Source organism: Pinus tabuliformis, chromosome 3_1 (assembly GCF_031772625.1).
Source record: "Pinus tabuliformis cultivar Carrire ecotype Pingquan chromosome 3_1, CPIR1, whole genome shotgun sequence".
Lineage (NCBI taxonomy): Eukaryota > Viridiplantae > Streptophyta > Pinopsida > Pinales > Pinaceae > Pinus > Pinus tabuliformis.
In genome coordinates this window covers 140,341,336-140,363,403 of record NC_142301.1, presented here as the reverse complement: position 1 = coordinate 140,363,403, position 22,068 = coordinate 140,341,336, and positions in this window count along the sequence as shown.

Below are 22,068 nucleotides of genomic sequence, written 5' to 3'. Positions count from 1 at the left end.
TATTTTTTTTAATTGATATTACATGGTAAAAGTTACCTGGTATAATACATGAAATTTTGAGGTTTAAATTTCCAAGTATCATGGTACACTAGGCAAATGTATCCTTTAAATGGAGGAAACCATATCTCAAATGAAATCTACTATTTAAGTTAGCAAAACATAGCTAAAATGAAGCCTTGGTAATCGCTCTCCATCCACTTTAAAACTGAAACAAAGGCCTCATTAACTTCACAACATATCATTTTAGTTCAGTATTCAACAATTTAATGAGGTAATTATATGAACAATATTTTCTTATGTTTAGACATTGTGGAAAAAAGTCAATATTTGTTACAAATTTGTTATATTTCATAATATAATAAGTTGCATTCTATTCCACTTAAAATTTGATAACTAAAATGGTCTATTTTATGATATGGTTTGTCTTGCTTTCACATAATGAAATGGTCTAATATATTGAGTAATAAAGATGCAAAATAATTATAATGACCTAACCATTTTTGTCAAAGAGAAATTTAATGATTTATTGAAGTAGTGTCACCAACAAAATTGAAACCTAAGCCTTTATCCTTATTCTTCCAAGCAAATAAAAGCATAGACAAAACGGTAAGGAGGTTAACTTGCCAGTATGATTATTCCAAGCATTTACAAAAGCATAAGTATGTTAACTTGGGACTAGGAGGTTATTTTGTGTCTATAAAAAGAAATTACTATGGAAAACAATTACAGGAGGTTATGTTGTGTCTAAAAAGAAATTACTATGGAAAACAATTATAGGAGGTTATGTTGTGTCTATCCAAAATGAAATTAGGATGGAAAAAAAATAGAGACAGTAAGAGTACCACAACGTCTATTTACACTAAAAAGAGAAAAATCTTAGTTTAAAGCTTAAGTTTCCAACAAAAATGGCATTTACAAATATCCTTATAAAAGCATCAATTTTTAAAAGATTTTAGGATTAGCTATTTGTTAAGTTTTCAATTTTACATGCTTCTTTTTTTCATAGTAATTCTTTCTTATATTTGATGGAAATTCCTTGTCATTGTTTGGGAAAATTTCCCACAAATTAAATGGAAATCTAAATATCCTTCAACAAGGAATAACAAATATACAAAGTCATAAACATGTCAACTTGCTAATTCTTTCATATTCTTTGTCATTTGTGAGTTTTCTACATGCTATTTGGGTAAAACAAACATATTCTACTATTCATCCTAATCTTTGTAGAGCAAACTGTAACTAAATTGAAGTCAAGGTGATTACTTAACTCTCTATTCACTTGAGCAATCCAAAATCACATTAGCTTCATACTAGACCATTTTAATTTATTATTGAATAATCTAATGATTCAAGGGTATAAGCATTTTAAAAATGAAGTTCTTATGTTTGAGGAAATATATTATTAGTTCTTTAGACTCATATTAAATATGTTGTTTGTTAATAAAATTAAAAAATAAATAAATTTGTAAAAAGAAAATCACTTTTGCCAAAGCGCAGGTGTATTATTAATGTTTTTGGGCTCATATATTAAATATGTTCTTTGATAATAAAATTAAAAAATAATTAAATTTGTAAAAAGCTAACCACTTTTGCTATAGCTACTCATTTGTTGAATTATTACAGTGTTGTTGGGCTCATATATGATGTTATTTGGTAATAAAAAATAAAATAAAAATAGTTAAATTTGTAAAGAGCAAGTCACTTTTACCACAATGAAAGGTGTTTTTATTGATTTATGGTTATTCATTTGTTGGAATGAAATTGAAGTAAATTAAATGAACATGTTTAACTTGCCATTTTGAATTTAATTTGCCACCTTGAATTGGAGGCTGTATAATGTTTTTTCTATCTATAATAATGGGAGGCATAATGAGAAGGTTGGAATTTTCATTTATACTAAGGAAAATGTTTTCTGGTGCTTAAGTTTCCAATAAAAGTGATAAAGTTCTTATTATAAATAGATTTTTACAAGTATAAATATATGATAATGAAAATTAGAAAAATATTGTAAAATATTTTCTCGTCTTAATTTGATTTTTTACAAGACCAAAACTTTTATCATATTGATGTAAGTTTTAATTATGTACAAATAATTGTTGCAAATCGATTCTTAATAAAAACAAAAAAATAGAATGACACACAAATTTACATAAATTTTAACTTGGAAACCCAAAGACCAACAAGTTTTTTTCGTTATATTTTTGTACAATATATTAAAATATAATATAAATCCTACCAAATATGAATTTTCAATCAAACCGTAATTAACTACAAAACTATGGGAAAACTAAAGCGTGTTCATAAACACACACTCAACAATTGAAAAAGGTTATAAATTTCTATTGAAAAAGATAATCAAAATTGCTTTCCTCAAGTATTGTAGTACTTATTCATTTAAAATCCAAACTTATGAATGCAAGTCCACATAGTTCCTCTCATAAAGAGCCACAATTGATGAGATAGTTCTTGTTGGAAACTAGGTCACTACTGAGAGGGGGAGGGGGTTGGAGATGGGGGTGGGGCTGAATCAATGGTGTGAATATTTATACAACTTTTCTCCTGTTATTTAATATTTAACATGCATAAACTGAAACACATAATTAGATATTAGTGCATCAAAAATAATTCAAAAACCATGAAAGCAATCACAAATAGACACAATTGTTTTCGGTGGAAATCTTATCCCAGAAAAAAAAACCACCATGTTGTTGTTGCGCTGCTCAATTCTTATATTAATTTATCAAGCAAATTATACATGGAACAACTCACTTCTATGAGCGGGAAGACTCAAATTCTTTTGTAGTATGTTGGCACTATCAGATAGGAAAATGTTTATCTCACGATCAACGATCCTCGCCGATCAACGAACCTCGCCCAGTTTCTGTCGAATTATCCAACCACCATTGTGTTATCGGGAAAACTAGTGTCCATTCAGAGCTGCTAGTCCCACTAAGACGGGTAGCTATCTTAGAAACAAACAAACTAAATTTACCTGTGTTTTCCTTTATGAGAGATAGATGGGAGAGAAGTAGAGAGTACCATCCTATAGTCTTTTGCTTGGCTCCTTGCTTGTTTCCTCCCCCCTTTGACAGAGCTTCGCCACTCTTTCCTCACTTGTCCCACTTCAAAGAACACCTGTAGAGTCAAAGCAGCATAATACCATCAAAGCATGAGATCTATAACCATAAACAATATAGGATCATATATATATTAACCATACAAATGCATAAACCAATACAAGATTCATAAATATATAAGAATATGGAGGAAAACTCAAATAGCTTTATTGATAGAAGTAATAGAAGAGAGGATTACAACCGAGTGGTCTAACCCAGTGCCATCCTCCCAACATGAAAGCCCTCTTCACCTCATGAAAAGCTAGATCACCCAACACTACAATGTTTCACAAAGAAACCAACAGCACTTCCTTACAAAATTCCAGCCGCTGGATCTCTAGGATGAGGGATCCATATATAGATATTTGCAGGAGGGTGAGTCAGCTTCTGGGATTTTGATTAGTGTCATTTCTCTAATAGTTCTTGGTTCCACTTAGAGATTTCATGATCTCTTACTCATCCCTGGGCGAATTCAGAGAGGCAAGTGTCAAATGAGCAATTTCTAGAAGATTCTTTGGGTTTCCACCTAGCAAATTGCCTCTGTCATTTGTCTACTCTCGCTCATCGCACCCTACAGAAGGGCTTTTCAGTATGCATCACACCTTTTGCATGTGACAGGTGAGATGCATCGCACCCTCAGCATGGAGCAGTCTGTATGGTCCAGTTTTGACCAGTTCTGAGCAGTTTTTTAGGGATAACTTTTGGGAAATGATGTAATCAGCTGACCTTGTTCCTTTAGGGTGTGAAACAACACTTTTAGGGGTTTAGAAGCCCTTGGTTTATGGACATATGTGATTGGGGTTGCAGTGCCCAAATATGTCTATAACAGTTGCCCCCTAAAGCATGAGGTCATAAATCTTCTGATGTCGGGTGAAATGCTTTATCATGAGGATCCGAGGTTTTTCGAAACTAGAAGGTGACCTATAATAAGATACAATATAGTACATTATCTTCATAATATTTTCATGATCTAGCTGAGGTGGGCATTCCCATGCTCAACTTTATAAATTCATTTTCATGTACATAGGACAGACAACCATCTGTGTGGCAGACTGATGATTCTGGTAGAGCCATCATCCCTTGGCTTGGATGATTATCTATGCAGCTATGACGTACATTTGATGTCTTTATTTTTCCTGAATATATCGTAGCCCGAACGGATGAAACTAGATCCGGGGTCTTCAAACTCATTCAATCTTCGCCCGAAGTACAAGTTGATCCATGTGAAAAGATGTTCTGATGTCGAACATGGAAAGACATCACTTGATTACCAGGCAATGATGTAAGTTATTAACAGGCATGAGAGGAATCACCAATAATGATGATGACCCTCAAGGCATTGCAGTACAATTCACATGGTGTGAATACATGAGTCGATGTCGAACACCACATAAAATCTTTCGATCAAAGGCCATTGATGTAAACCTGTCGCCGGAAGTGAGAAACTTGCCATTGAGGCATGCAAGCTTCAAAGTACTGAAAGGGTTGTTCCTAAGTCGACTTCTTGGATAATGAGTTGATGTCGATAAGAAGTGACCTGTCGTAGGAGGGCCTTAATGAATCCCACATCTACAACATGGAACGGAGCAAATGATTTTGTGGAAGTGAAAACAATCTGATGATACAAGGTTTAGGGTGGCGGTCATGAAAGAATGGACCGTGAAGGTATTACAGCGGATGAGGCGTAAGCTGGGTTGGTGAATTCTCTGAGCGACTTCTCTTGAACATATCGGTGACACTAAAATGGATTGGTAGCGTTAACCCCAAAAATGGATGGTACGGAGGACCAATGGTGATATGACCGGTGAATGGAATAACCCAACTCGACTCAATCATGGTGATGGAGTGAAAGTGTCATGTTCAAGAGCGACCTGCTACCAATAAAGTTCTTCAAGTTTTCTTCCCAATTTTTCCCCAGTCATTTCTGACCAGTACCTCTTTATTTTTGTCAAGCTTGAGGAGGATAACATATGCTTGTTCTATAATTTTCCCTTCGGGCAAACTTGTTGCTCTATTTTAGCAAGCCTAGCGATAGTGAAACTCACTCTTGTCTGTAATGGACAAGTTCATCGCTATTGTTTTAATGAGTTTAACGACAAAGATAACTCGATCCTTTTCAGTTTTATAAAGTCTGAAAAGAGACAGGAAGGAAAATCCAGTAATCTTGTTTCGTAGTATAATCCCTTAAGTCTGAAAAGGTATAAAATAATACAAAAGGGATGACTTTTCCGATCACTTTAACGAGCCGAAAAAGACAAGCGCTCGATCTTTTTGTGTAATGATCCATCAGGCCCAAAAATATTAAAATATAAAGGAGGGATGGCACTTCCAATCACTTTAATGAGCTGGAGAGGCCAATTGCTCGACAATATTTTTATATTTTATGAGTCTAAAAAGAGCTTAAAAGAGACTCGTCTTTGAGAAATGAGTGATATTTTTGGGTAGCAGTTGGTTCCAGGTAAGGTTTGGAACTTTTCAATCACGACAGTGTAAAGAAGATGGCTAACAGAATCGCTCGTCGCATCTATTCCTCAAAAGGGTAAACAATCAAGTGGAGGCGGATGATCGGCTAAAAAGTGGAGGTGATGGTAAGAACACGACCAAGGCTCAAAAGCTGATAGTAACGCGATCAAAAAGGTTATTTACCGAAAGTGGGTTCATTTTTAAATGAACTTGAACTCTGGGGGAACTATTCTCATAACTAGGTTTATTTTTTAACGAGCTTGAACTTTGCGGAAACATTGCTCGTGCCAATCATATAATAAGGATGTCTCTCATTAGTAGGTTCATTTTTTAGGGAGCTTGCCCCATGCGCAACTTTTCTCCGAAGCCTTTTATATGTAAGCTAGGAACAACCAACTACTTTCCTAGGGGTTAAAGAACTACTGAGGTTAGGTAGGATAGCTTCTCGATGGGGAACCTTTCCTTTACTTTGCCGTTTTCATTGATCCCGGCAAAGGTGAATGGTTGACTAGACCAATCACCTAACTTAAGCAGTTGAAGTTAGTAAAAAAAAATACGGGGTTAGAGTTATGTTGGTCGCTTTTCACTTGCATACAAAAGGTTTGCATGCCCCCAGGTATAAAGAGAAGTAGAGTTTCTAGGTTACCATATGGAATTTCTTTCATTAAAGCAAGGTTGTTTCATCCGCATTTGCGGACGAAACACTTCCTTGGCTCTGTCCATCGAAATAAACAAAGGTGAATGGTACAAGATTCCACTTGCATAACCTTTGACGAGGGAATCCTTTTCAAGTCTAATCCCATTTTCCTAAATGGATGGGTGTGTTAGACTAGTCATATATCTTGTGTGGAAACCTACCTTATATCTGGGGTTTTCCTGCCGAAGCAGACTAGGGCGCATGCCCCCTGGGTTTAGTCACATTCACCGAATCACTCGCGCTCATTAGGTGGACAGACTGGAGGTTGATGAGACATTCCTTGTGCAAAAAGACCAGTTAGGGATGGCATTTGACTAGTAGCCATGTTTGAACCAGGGAATGAAAGCTGGTCCATTCTGCCTTCATACGGGAAACACATCACTCGAAAGAGTGAGGAAACAATAGCTCCCATGTTGTAAATGAAGTCATGCCCAAGGAGAATATTGTAATCTAGAGGCCCTTGGACTACCATCACATTTAGATGAACGATTTTCCTTCTCAAAGTTATAGGGAAATTTGGAAGGATCCCTAACAGTCGATTGGTTCCTTTGTTAAAGCCTGAGAGATTTCGAATCTCAAGCAGAAGCGATGGTGAACCAAGCGTTTTCCAAGCAGTTGAGGAAAGGATACGCATGGAAGCCCCTTCATCTATGATAGTACCAACCATGATCATTCTGTAAGCTTGTACTATGATTCGGAATGGTACATTAGATGGTAGGTGGGGTCTCCCTAGTAGATTCCAATCGAAGGAAATGACTAGATTGCTTGGAGGAGGGACCGAATAAACGGTTGAATGAATATCTGATGAACTTCCTCCCTACAGTAAAGGAATGGGTAGATTTCCCCCATGTTCATCGGATTCTGTGTTAACAAAAATAATTTGAATGTTGTCATTCTCATTCTCTTTGGTGATTGTATCATCTGAAGGTGGACCTTCTGAAGACAAGACTGGGTCGACTGCCATCTCAACCTATTGACTTTGGTCCGGTGTGGACTCAGAGGGTTTATCTTCAATGATAGGTGCTTCAACCGACAACAAAGGTGTGTCAGTTGGATTTACAACCAGCGATGGACTCGGCAAGAGTTTCTTGTATCCAGGAGGAAGTCGCTGCGGTGAAGCAGGACGGTTATCCAAGACTCTTTTAGCTTCTTCCAGGAAAGACAACAGTGGAGGGCATGATCGCCTTCACACAGTCTACAAGGAAATTTAGATCTTCCTTTCTTTCCATTGATTTCATTTTCACTAGTTGATGGTGTGCTCTCAACATGATCGTCAGAGGTTGAAGACACCAGATTGTGCAAGCAGGGAGACCAGTCCCTTAAGATCCGCGGGATGCAAGGACAATCTCGATGATAGTGGTCTCCTTTGCAAATGACACATGGAGATTTAGGTTTGGATGTTGCAGTGTGTGGATTTTTGCCAGACGTTGCATGGTTAACCCCTTTCATCATTGGCTTCTTCTTCTTCTTCTCCTTCCCTTTCTTCTTCTTCTCAGTTACTTGGTTTTTAGCGTTACTAGCTTCACCAAGCAAAGAGGAAGAAGGAGAGGGAGAAACAAACGAAGTAGAAGGTGGGGGAGCGACTTCAGTATCATCTGGTTGCTGAGGAATTACGGTGTTTTGAATGACAAAGGTCGAGAAAAGCCATACTGGCAGGCCAATTGTGAGTCCTGGAAGGGACAATGTAGCTATATGTGGAGCACCAACATCTCCCCAAGAAGAGAAAGGACTAGGATTCCCCCCAAGGGGAAATCCTTGATTGGTGGACTCCATTTTCTCAACCTAAGACCAACGAGGGAATAGTGATGTTATTCCGATTAAAATAAATTTTACGACGCTTTCACACAACTTGCTTTTTCAATTTTAAAGAGTCGAGAAAAAGCTAAAAATGACTCTAGTCGCCTTCGATTTTTAATGAGCCTGAAGTGACAAGTGCTCAGATGGACCTTTTCTTTTAAGGAATCTAAAAAGGAACGAAAGTGACTACTCTGGAAATATAGACAGAGGGATTACCAAACCAATTGCAAAACTACAAAATACTTTTTATGTACGGCAGTCAATCTTCCCAAATGTTGTGTTCAGTGCATTGCGATCAATAGGGCAGCAGACATGGCTTCCTAAGGATAAAGGATATAGCCTATTTTGGTCTCCCAATATATACTCAATGGTACGTGGGAGCACAAGTCCGTACTGGCACTTGTCGTATCAAAGAGGAGGAATCGCCCAACCTACGATGAAAATGATAGTTACCAAGTTTTACGACACCGGAATACGTCTCTAGCCTAGACTTCTAGATGTTGTGCATTAGGTTCCAAAATGTTTTTATGTTCATTGAGGTTTATTTTACAGTTGATCTTTCTTAAGAAGTTTGCCTTTAAGGTTCACTGCGTGATGTAGATATACAATTCCTAAATATGCAATCTAAGATGATAAACAGTCATTTATTTTCTTTTAGCAATGAAAATCCTAGCTACTAAGGAAAGAAGAGTAAAATTCTTTCAACATAGAGCAGAGAGCACACACTAAATGCACTTTTCCTAAATCAATTTCTGCATGCAGTCTAAATGCAAATGCACATGCATGTATTTTTTTTTTAGTTTCCTTAATGTGAGAACAACAAAAAGAAAACTAAGTACAGATCTGAACTACTTTTCTTCAAAGTGACACTTCAACAATTTCTTTGCAAAAAACGAAAGGAAGACTAAGACGACACTTTCAATTTCAAAAGGAAAACTATTTTTGACACTTCAAAGAATTGATAACTCAAATCAAATACAATGGCAAAAGTGTAATCGACTATCTAAAAGAGGAAGACTTTACAACACTCTTTTTCTTGACTGAAAACGACAGTTGTGACACTTTCAAATCAAAAGACAACGGTTCGATTAAGCTACTATTTGCAAAGGAGGACTGTAAATGATGAAAAATACATAAAAAAACATTCACAATTCTTTATCAATGGAGGCTGAATAATGCAAAGGAGGAAGGTTTCAACAGTGATATACTGATCATAGACAGCAAAACTACTGAAGAGAGCTGAAAACAATGAAGAAAAAACCAAAATCTGGAGGCAGAAACAGTCTCACTCAATGATCGCACCTGTCTTTAAGGGAAACATGGATGCATCTCACCTGCAGCACACAGGAGGTGCGATGCATCCAGACTACCAATGAGAGACAATGCAATGGTCCAGGGATGATACTGAGCTTGGTTTTCACTCACAGTTTGCAGCTAAGTTCAGGGATTTAAGTTGAGCTAATGATAGACAGTAAACACAAAGTATAGGGGCTGATCTAATGAGGTTATTTGAGCTACTACCAGGGCACTTAGGATGTTTGCAAGTTAGATGTTCAGTTCATAAACTAACCTGGAGATTTACAGAAGCAGCGTTTATCTACTTTGCAGTTGCATAGCAAAAGTAGTTCGAAGGCTAGTTGGCTTAACTTCAGGCTACGTCTGTAGTTTAAAACAAACAACAGTAACTAACAATCAAACTATTCTCTCCCCAGTGGAGTCGCCATTTTGTTATCGGGAAAACTAGTGTCCATTAAGAGCTGCTAGTCCCACTAAGACAGGTAGCTATCTTAGAAACAAACAAACTAAAGTTACTTGTGTTTCCTTTATGAGAGATAGATGGGAGAGAATCAAAGAGTACCAACCTCAGTCTTTCGCTTGGTTCCTTGCTTGTTTCCTCCCCCCTTTGACAGAGCTTCGCCACTCTTTCCTCACTTGTCCCACTTCAAAGAACACTTGTAGAGTCAAAGCAGCATAATACCATCAAAGCATAGAGATATATAACCATAAACAATATAGGATCAGATGTATATTAACCATACAAATGCATACACCAATACAAGATTCAGAAATATACAAGAATATGGAGGAAAACTCAAATAGCTTTATTGATAGAAGTAGTAGAAGAGAGGATTACAACCCAGCGGTCTGACCCAGTGCCATCCTCCCAGCATGAAAGCCCTCTTCACCTCATGAAAAGCTAGATCACCCAACACTACAATGTTTCACAGAGAAACCAATAACACTTCCTTACCAAAATACAAAATTCCAGCCTCTGGATCTCTAGGATGAGGGATGCATATATAGATATTTGCAGGAGGGTGAGTCAACTTCTGGGATTTTGATTAGTGTCATTTCTCTGATATTTCTTGGTTCCACTTGGAGATTTCATGATCTCTTACTCATCCCTGGGTGAATTCAAAGAGGCAAGTGTCAAATGAGCAATTTCTAGAAGATTCTCTGGGTTTCCACCTAAAAAACTGCCTCTACCATTTGTCTGCCCTCGCTCATCGCACCCTACAGAAGGGATTTTCAGTATGCATCACACCCTTTGCATGTGACAGGTGAGATGCATTGCACCCTCAGCATGGAGCAGTCTGTATGGTCCAGTTTTGACCAGTTCTAAGCAGTTTTTCAGGGAGAACTTCTGGGAAATGATGTAATCAACTGACCTTGTTCCTTTAGGGTGTGAAACAACACTTTTAGGGGTTTAGAAGCCCTTGGTTTATGGACATATGTGATTGGGGTTGCAGTGCCCAAATATGTCTATAACACATTGGATAGAGAAATCTCTACCATCTACTAAATCCCCCAATCACAGTATACCCAAATCATCCATGCCTTCACTTCCTCCATGCGAGCCTCGTTTCATATAATTTCAAACCGGACTCCTAAAACTTGATTAACATGAGCACTGAAGCAACATAGCATCAAAGCACAATAAAAATCTGAATCCATAGACATGGCTGAACCACCTGACCATAGACATGGTTGAACCACCTGACCATAGACATGGTTGAACCAAATCTCTTTTTTAGCCAATCACCCTTGTGCCATATTCCAAGCATGAATGTGGGATCTCGTAGAAAAACCAATCCAAGAAAAACTAGGGGAATCCATAGGTTAAACCACCAAAATGTGATCACACCCAAACCGGTGCTCTGATCACAACTGAACCAAACTTGGAATGCCATTTAGAATCCATCACTATCCTTGAGGAATTTTCCGTCTCCTTGTATCTTAGGAATTACCGCAATCCAATCTCGAATCACTTGGCCTTAAACTGAGACCAGTCTCTCATGCTTTACCATAATCCAAACCCAGATCACTAGGCCCTAAACCAAGACTTCTCCCTTAGGATTTGCTATGTATCCCACCAAAACCAGTTAAGGGATTCCTAGGCCTTTGGGAAATGAACCTTGAGACCACCTCCGCCCCAGATTCCGAAACCCATCTAGCAAACCAAAGATCAAAACTGAAATAAACATCCCAACACCATGGCATTTGGAAAAAGGCAAGGCTAGGCAGAAACCACTGTCATAACCTTACAAAATCATGCCACCGGTCGTAAGAGAACCATACAGCGACATGCAAATCCATCCATGTCAAAACCAGCTAGGAAATCACACATGCAAAAGGCTACCTAAAAGTTTTTTTGTTGAAGCTGCTTGATCTTTCTCTTGTTCCTTGATCCTCGGTTTCCTTCCTTTCCCATTGCTTGCTTTTCCTTCCTTGATCCAAAGCTAGGGTGCTCCAAGAAAACTCTAAGTGATCAAGAGTGAGCGAGAGAGAGAGAGAGAATAATGAGAGAGCTCCAAACTTGAACTGATAAAAGGTTAGAAAACGCTTGCCCACTGATCCTCGGAAGCCTTTTTATTAATGATGCCTCTATTTTATTCATTTTCCACTATTTTCCTTCAATTTCCTCCTCCCATGCAACCTGTGACCTTTTACCTTCCTTTCCTCCTATTTTCCTTTATTTTCATTAATTAATGTGGCAAAAATTCATTTTTTCCTTTTAATCCCTTTGCCTTATCCTTTTCCAATTTTCCTTAGTCAAAACACACATCTAGTGATGCCCAATAAGATATATTTTCCCAACATTCAACTTGGAATAAGTGTCCCTTAACCATGGCCTTATTTTTCCTTTATTAACTTTAATTACATGAAATTTTCACTAGGGTTGTTGTAGAACCCTTCCCCTTGGGGAACACCATCCTCGACATTAAACGACGCCATGACCTCAGAAAAACCATTGAAAACCAAACATACTGCCAGACATGCTTAAAAGAAAAACATCATGACAACATGACAATATAACAACCATAATAATATGACACCCATACCGCTTATTGGAGCTTTATAACTTAGCTCATGGCAGTATTTACATCCATATACATATACATACATATACCAAAACATCAGTAAAACATATGCCAAACATATACCAACATTAAACCAAAATTGCTTTGCCTCAACTAGAAAACAATGAAGGATATAGGGCTCACATCTGATCTGCCATCTCCCATGTAGATTCTTTAGGCCCAAAGTGCTTCCACTACATTTTAACTTGCTCTATGGATTTTTTACTAATCATGAGATGTTTCCACTGCAATATGCACTAAGGCTCTTGATGGAAATCTCCTTCTTGCTCCAAATACAATACATACCAATCAATAACATGAGCACCATCCTTTATGTACTTCTTAAGCAATGAAATATGGAAAACATCATGGAATTTCACTGTTGGAGGTAGTGCAAGTCGATATTCCACTGGTCCAATCCTCTCAAGGATCTCGAAAGGCCAACAATACCATGGTGCCAACTTGGCGCATGAGCCAATCCTCAAAGAGATTTTCTTGGGCTTGATGTGCAAATACACATGCTCCAAAACCTGAAATTCTTTGAACACCTTGTGTTGATCCGCATAACTCTTTTGTATACCCTTTGCTATCTTTAGAGTCTTCTTTATAACCTACATTTCCTGCTCCATGTCTACCAACAAGTCTGGTCAAATAAGTACCCTGTTCAATGGATCACTCCAGCTGATGGGAGTGTTACAAATCCGTCCATATAATGCCTCGAAAGGATCGATCCTTGATGACTCTTGATAACCATTGTTGTATGCGAACTCAACCAATGTAAGATACTCCTCCCATTTCTTTTGTTGGTGCCTCACGTACATCCTCAATATAACCTCTAAGATCTTGTTGACCCTCTCTTTCTGTCCATCTGTCTATGGACGATAATTTGTGATGAAGGCCAACTTTGTGCCCAAACCTACAAATAGCTACTTCCAAAACTTGGAAGTGAACTTTGCATCCATGTCCTATACAATCTTCTTTGGAACACCATGCAGTCTCACTATCTCTCTGATAAAAACTTGTGCTACCTCACTGGATCAATATGTAGTCTTTACTAGAACGAAGTGAGCTACCTTACTAAATTTGTCAACCACGACCATAATAGAATAATGCTACCTCACTTTCCTCGAAATACCTATGATGAAATCCATTGAAATGACCTCCCATTTCCATTCTGGAATCAGTATAGGTTGTAGTAAACCACTTAGATGCTTAAATTCTGCCTTGACCTACTGACAATCTAAACATCTAGCCACAAACTCTGCCACTTCATTCTTCGTATTCATCCAATAGTAGAACTTCTTCAACACCATCAACATCTTCTGATACCCTGGATGACCCAAGTATGGCTTGGCGTGAAATTCCCTCAAGATAATCGTCTTGAGCTCAATAAAGTTCGGTACATAGGTCCTATCTCTAAATCTCACCAAGCCATCTACCCTGATACGATAGTCTGCATCCTGATCACCTATACCTTTACCTGTACTTGTACATGTGCTCTGTTTTAACCTGTGCATAATATCCATGTATTTTTCATCTCATTGTCCTGCCTGCAAGATCATATCTTGTAACTATGTCCCATAAGAGCTCATAGTTGCTATATTATTTAACTGCACCTTCCTGTTAAGGGCATCTGCAACGCGGTTCTCCTTCCCTTTGATGTATCTGATCTTGAAGTCGAACTCACTAAGGGTAGCCAACCATCTAGCTTGCCTGGAATTAAAATTCGACTGATCAAACAAATATCTCAACCCACTGTGATCACTCATCAATGTAAAGCTCCTTCCAAGAAGGTAGTGCCTCCACATCTTCAATGCGTCTATAATTTGTTAGGTCCCTATACTACTAGTGTAACCCCTTATTGTTATTAGTGCAACCCCATTATTATATCATTATGCCCATGTAGTCCCCATATTGTTATTATTGTGCCCCATAGAAGCCCACTATTGTTATTGTTGTATCCTTACATTATTATTGTTATGTCGGCTCTCATTACATTATGACCCCTTAGACTCCTATATATAGAAAGGAGGTCTTTTCATTTGTATCATCAAAGAATTGTTCATTTGTGTAATGTATAGGAGGTTTCCCCCTCGAAGACGCTGATTTCTAAGGCGTTGATATTTCTTTTCTATCTTTTGTGAGTTGGTTTCATAACATTTGGTATCAGAGCTTTGGATTCTAGGGTTTTGCCACTCCAAATAGGTCTCCGTGGAAGTTTAGCTATAACTTTTTTTCTTAGACATTTCAGAATATAAATAAAAACCCATTTGCGATGAAATCATTCTTAACCGTGAGTCTGAATTTCAGATCTTATCACGCTATATTATTGGAGATATGATCCGAGAAAGTTAGGGTTTTGCAAACTCCCGAATTACATTCGAAATACGTGACCTTGGGAAAATTTTCATAACTTTCTGTTTGAGAATTAGATTGGAATTTCGTAAGAAGTTACAGAAATAGGACGGACTATAGTTTTTTTTATATCAGTTTCAGGTCCAAAGTTCGAAAAAGTGACATGTGGAACTTTGTACAAGTTCGATCTACTGAAAAAGTATATAATCAAGTCTTCGTGGGAGATTGGGCATAACTCTTTGTTGGAGAATCCAATTTCGATCAGACTAGTAGCAGTGGAAAGAGGACGCAAAGGGATACTACAGGTCACAATTTAAAACCTTGGAGATCCGAAATTACAGAGCTACAGTCGTTTCAAGATTGAGCTCCTAAAATCAACAAAAGACGATATGAGGAAGTTTGATGGCAATGATCCGGTAAATTGGATACTATAGATGGAACAATATTTTGATCTACATGATGTACAACTATTACAAAAGGTACGTATTTCATCTTTGTATTTAGAACCGAATCAATTTTTATGGTATAAAGGGATTTTTTCTCGTAAACCACTTGTCACTTGGTCAATTTTCACGGAGGAAATGATAGCACATTATGAGGATACAAAGAGAAACACCTTCTTTATCCAATTGATAAATCTCAAACAAAAGGGTTCAATGGAAGAGCACATTGAGGACTTCCAAAAATTGAATATAAGGATAAATGATATTCCATAGAAGGAAAGGATTGATGTCTTCATAGGGACTGTAAAGGATAACATTCAACATGAGGTTCGTCTTTGGGAACCTGATTCATTAGAGAAGGCATTAAAGTTGGCAAGAAAAATTGAAGGAGAAATTATGGAAACAAGGAATCCTACGACTCAAAACTATAAATATGGAAGTGTTTTTGCTCCTATCCTTCCATAACCTACAAGGTTTACACGACAATAATTGGAAGAAAAAAGAGAAAAAGGGATTTGTTACATTTGTGATAGTAAATGCACTAAAGGTCATAAGTGTGCTGAGAAGAAATTATTTTACATAGATTGTGAAGAGGAGGAAGAAAAGGATCAAGAAACATCAAAAGAAGAGGATATACACTAGGAACCAACCCCAGAGAAAGAAGAAATGAATCCGATCATATCTTGTAAAGCATTGGCATGAATTACCACTTCTCAAACTCTCAAGATAGAAGTACATGTCAAGAAGAAAAAGGTTCAAGAAGTGAAAGATCACATCGAGCATCAAGAAATGAATTTGACCATATATTGTAATGCATTGGTAGGAATTACCACTCCTCAAACTATCAAGATAGAAGGACATATCAAGAATAAAAAGGTAATAGTGTTGATTGATTCGGGCAGTACCCATAATTTTATTCATTGTAAGATAGTTAAGGAATTGAATTGCTTCCTATATCCAGCACCAGAGTGTCAAGTGTTAGTTACAAATGGAAGAACCATAAATTTCTCTGGAAAGTGCCATAATATCAAGCTATCCATGGGAGAATATGTTTTGAATAGTTCAATGCTTTCCATTCCAATGGGTGGTGTTGATGTTGTACTATGAGTCTAATGGCTACAATCTTTGGGTACGATAAGTTTCACACATCTGATCCTGATGATGAACCACAAAGGTTGGTTCGAAACATCGATACAATAAATCATGAATCTGATGACTCTGGAAGACATCACTACACAAAATGAAGATCGCATAAGCCTCAAATCTATAACTTTTAATTTTCAAGAACTCTTCTTGAATTCTTTTCAGAAGGAAAGGAAGTTGAATTAAGGGGTATCGTAGGGAAACCAGGAAAGATAATCAACTCTAACAGCATGACAAATCTTCTAAAGGAAGAACAATGTGGTGTAATTACACAATTATGTTCGCTAGAGGTTCCCACGTCGAAATCATCTATTTCTCCAGATCTCCAAAAAGTCTTGGAAATCATTCCAAGGTATTTGAGACTCCCAAAGGCCTCCCACCTATATGTGATCATGATCATGCTATTCATTTTCCAGGAAGTATTTCTCCAATCATCAGGCCTTACATATAACCCTTTTTACAAAAGAGTGAAATTAAACGTATGGTCGCAAAAATGCTAGAGGCTGGTATAATTCAACCTAGTCAAAGTTATTTCTTTGCTCCAGTAGTATTGATGCACAAGAAGGATGGATCATGGCACATGTGTTTGGATTATAGAGAGCTCAAAAATCTCACTATTAAAGATAAATTTCCCATTCCTCTCATTGATGAATTATTGGATAAATTGCATGGAGAAATTTACTTCAACAAGTTGGAATTTCATACAGGATATCATCAAATCAGAATCAAGAATGAATACATTCTGAAAAGAACATTTAGAACTCATGAGGGTCATTTTGAATTTTTGGTCATGCCTTTTGGCCTTACCAGTGCACCTTCTACATTCCAAGGTTTGATGAATTCCATTTTCAAACCCTTCCTTAGAAAATTTGTGTTAGTATTTTTTGATCATATACTAATCTAGAACAAGTCTTGGAAGGATCATGTTGAACATGTTGATAGAGTGCTCAAACTATTGGATGAGAAACAATTATATGCAAAAACCTCCAAATGTTTCTTTGGAGTACAAGAGGTGCAATACGTGGTTCATATTTTATCTCATGAAGGTGTTAAGGTAGACCCTCAACAACAACATGTTCTCCAACTCTTAAAGGATAACCTCACTTTGGCACAGAATCAAATGAAACAATAGGCAAATCAACATGGCAGCGAAAGAAGTTTTGATATAGGAGACCAAGAATTTTTACGAATACAACCATACAAACAAATGTCCCTCAAGAAAGCTAAGAAGGATAATAAATTATCACCAAAGTACTATGTTCTTTACAAGGCGCTGCAAAATATTGGTACTATGGCATACAAAGTGGAGCTTCTTGCATCTTCCAGAGTGCCCCCAGTTTTCCATGTTTCATGCTTAAATAAGTTTATAAGTGACAAGCTCCCAATTCAAACAATATTGTCAAAACTTGACGAGGAAGTAAAAATCATATTGGAACATGAAGAAGTCATGGAAACAAGAACCCTACAACAACGAAATTGATTAATTTCAAAGTATCTCATCAAGTGGAGAACTTGCCCACTGAAGATTCCACATGGGAGGACGAGAATTTTATACAGAAGCATTAAGAACTACTCATGTGTTGAGGATAACAATTTTTGAAGGAGAGAGGAATGTTAGCTCCCTATACTACTAGTGTAACCCCTTATTGTTATTACTGTAACCCCCTTATTATATTTTTGTCCCCATGTAGTCCCTGTATTGTTATTATTGTGCCCCATAGAAGCCCACTATTGTTATTGTTGTTCACTTACATTATTATTGTTATGTCAACTATGATTACATTATGACCCCTTAGACTCCTATATATAGAAAGGAGGTCTTGTCATTTGTATCATCAAAGAATTGTTCATTTGTGTAATGTAAAGGAGGCTGCCCCCTGGAAGAGGTTGATTTGTAAGGCGTTGATCTTTCTTTTCTATCTTTTTGTGAGCTGGTTTCATAACATAATCAATTCTAGCTCAAGATTGTGCGTTGAATAGTGTTTCTCATGCTCATTCAATTTTTGTGACTCATAGCACACTACCTACCCTTCTTGCATGAGAACTCCACCAAGTCCTCTCTTGTAACTTGGCTCATTGTAGTATTTACAATGAAAGACTTGCTTAAAAGAAAAACATCATGACAACATGACAATATAACAACCATGATAATATGACACCTATACCGCTTATTGGAGCTTTATAACTTAGCTCAGGGAAGTATTTACATCCATATACATATACATATAGAGACATATACCAAAACATCAGCAAAACATATGCCAAACATATACCAACATTAAACCAAACCTGCTTTGCCTCAACTAGAAAACAATGAAGGATACATGGCCTACATTTGATCCGCCAACTCCCATGTAGCTTCTTTAGGCCCAAAGTGCTTCCACTACATTTTAACTTTCTATTTGGATTTTTTCCTGATCATGAGATGTTTCCACAACAATATGCATTGAGGCTCTGACTGGAAATCTCCTTCTTGCTCCAACTAAAACACAGACCAATAAATAACATGATCACCATCCTTTATATACTTCTTAAACAATGAAATATGGAAAACATCATGGAGTTTCACTATTGGAGGTAGTGAAAGTCGATATGCCACTGGTCCAATCCTCTCAAGGATATTGAAAGACCTGCAATACCATGGTGCCAACTTGGCACATGAACCAATCCTCAAAGATATTTTCTTGGGCTTGATGTGCAAATACACATGCTCCAAAACTTGAAATTCCTTGAACACCCTGTGTTGATCCACATAACTCTTTTGTCTATCCTTTTCTACCTTTAGATTCTTCTTTATAACCTACATTTCCTGCTCCATGTCTACTAACAAGTCTGGTCAATTAAGTACCTTTTTCAATGGATCACGCCAACTGATGGGAGTGTTACAAATCCGTCCATACAATGCCTTGAAAGGACTAATCCCTAATGGCTCCTAATAACCATTTTTGTATGCGAACTCAACCAATGTAAGATACTCCTCCCATTTCTTCTGTTGGTGCCTCACGTACATCCACCACATATCCTCTAAGATCTTGTTGACCCTCTTTGTCTGTGGACGATAATTTGTGATGAAGGCCAACTCTGTGCCCAAACCTAAAAATAGCTCCTTCCAAAACTTGGAATTGAACTTTTCATCCCCGTCCTATACAATCTTCTTTGGAACACCATGCAGTCTCATTATCTCTTTGATGAAAACCTGTGCTACCTCAATGGATTAATATGTAGTCTTTACTAGAATGAAGTGAGCTAGCTTGCTCAATTTGTCAACCACGACCATAATAGAATCATGTTGCCTCACTTTCCTCGAAAGATCTGTGATGAAATCCATGGAAATGACCTCCCATTTCCATTCTAGAATCACTATAGGTTGTAGTAAACCACCTAGATGCCTACATTCCACCTTGACCTGCTGACAATTTAAACATCTAGCCACAAACTCCGCCTCTTCATTGTTAAGATTCATCCAATAGTAGAACTTCTTCAACACCGTCAACGTCTTCTGATATCCTGGATGACCCAAGTATGGCTTGGTGTGAAATTCCCTCAAGATAATCATCTTGAGCTCACTACAATTCGGTACATAGGTCCTATCTCTAAATCTCACCAAGCCATCTACCCCGAGATGAAAGTCTGCATCCTGATCACCTGTACCTATACATGTACCTTCACCATTAATCGTACTTGTGCTCTATTGGAACATTCCCATATTATCCATGTATTTGTCATCTTGTTTTCCTGCCTGCAAGATCTTGTCCTATAACTATGTCCCATAAGAGCTCATAGGAGAAGACAACCAAGAGGAGAAGAGAGGAAGAGTCCCCTTTAGAGACTGATATTTTTAGTGTGGGGTTTAAAATTATGTACAGAAAGAAGGCTAAGCTTAGTTCTAGACTAAGCCTGACCAAAGATTCAGAGCAGCAGACCATTATCACCAATATTGAGCCACTTGTTTCTTCATTAGTGGGTGATCAGTCTACACAGTCTCCTACTACCTCTTCAACTTGACAAGGGCAGTAGTAAATAATGCAAACAATTAAATCTACTTCAGGCGAGGTAGAGAAGAGAATAATGGATATCTTCAAGGAAATAAAAGTTAGAAATGAAGCCTTAAAGATTAACACTTACAACTAGTTCTGGAAGTAGACTTCTGGTGCCCAAAGCAGGCTAGTGTCAGCGTTTGACTTAGAGAAGGGGAAATGCAGATGGCATTCCTTCAAGCACAATTTCCTCAACCCAAGGGAGCATCAGACTACAAAAAGACATCTTTTAAGTTTGATGTCAAGGGTATACATCCCATTGACCAAATGGAGATACATAAGAAGACTCGGGGAAACGATTTTCTCTACTGTCACTAACATAGCCATGACTTTGTCCAAATTACAGGTCGCACTAGAAAATGTCCAGTCACAGCTAAAGATGGAGAAATTTTATGCTCTTGCCAAAGACACCAAGATTAAAACCTTGGAGGATTTGGTAATCAAACCGAGTTATGATCCTGCAAACATCAATGCTTCATAGGAGTTGTTAGAGCCTAGATTTGCCTCAGGCTGAAAAGACAAGGTTCTAGGTCCACATCAAACCACGCTCAGCCTCGTAGCTAGCCCTACAAGGACAGGAGAGGGCTCTCTCTGGGTCAATCTCAGTGAAAGATAATCGATGGGGCTTGAGATGACGGATTTAACAACTGATCTTAGGCTAGGTATAAAGTGCAAAGTTTTGATTTGAGTTTTTGGGGGTTTTGTTGAAAAAAAGGGACAGGCAAATTTTGGGTCTGGGGATGAGGCCAGATTTTTGCAGAGTTCAGGTAGGGGCAAGATAGGCAATATTTTTGATGCTTTAGATTGAATGAATGGGTGGATCAGACTGGTGAGGATCCAAGGAGGGAAAGAGGGTCTCAAGAGTCCTCCTCAAACAGATGAAAACATGAAGAATTAAACAAAATATCCAGGCAGAGCATAGTAGTCCAATGAATTCTACCTTAATCACTCATTTGTTTAATTGCAGAAGACAAGATAAGGGAAAATGATACACATAAACATCAGTGAACTTACAAATACATAGAGAAACACACCATCAAAACATAGAGCCACATGGATCCCAACAAGTACTGCAAAACCCTGGTCTTTCCTTTGCCAAAATTGTAAAAATGAAATGTACAATAGGGTGCCAAGAAATCCCAAGTATCCAACCCTGAAAATGACTGAGAAATTACATGATATAGACAAGCCTAAATCCTTCCCATGCCTCTAGGGGTTGAGCTCATCATTCTAGGAACTGTTTCAACCAATTCTAAACAAGGAACTGAAAAATAGGCAATGAAACAACTTGCCCCTATATGAAAGGAAACTGATTCATTCAATTTTTTTTCACTTTTTAGTGAATGAATCTACCAAAACAAGTAAAAATGTGACCAAAATTACATCATGGTATATCAATAGACTAAAACAGGACTGTAAGTGTTTTAAAACTTGATTTTGATGAACATAACTGAGCCAGCAATGATAAGGCATGAGGGATAATGAATGACAAGACCCTTCCATCAGATTATGGCATGCCCCTAGTGGAATGCAGCTGAGTGAATCGAGCGAGACACCTAAAAATGAAATGCAATAAGAGAAATGATCTCTGATGGAGGGATGACCAGACCGACTCTTACATTGGCTCCAATGGGGATGGTAGCTCCTGGGAGGTGC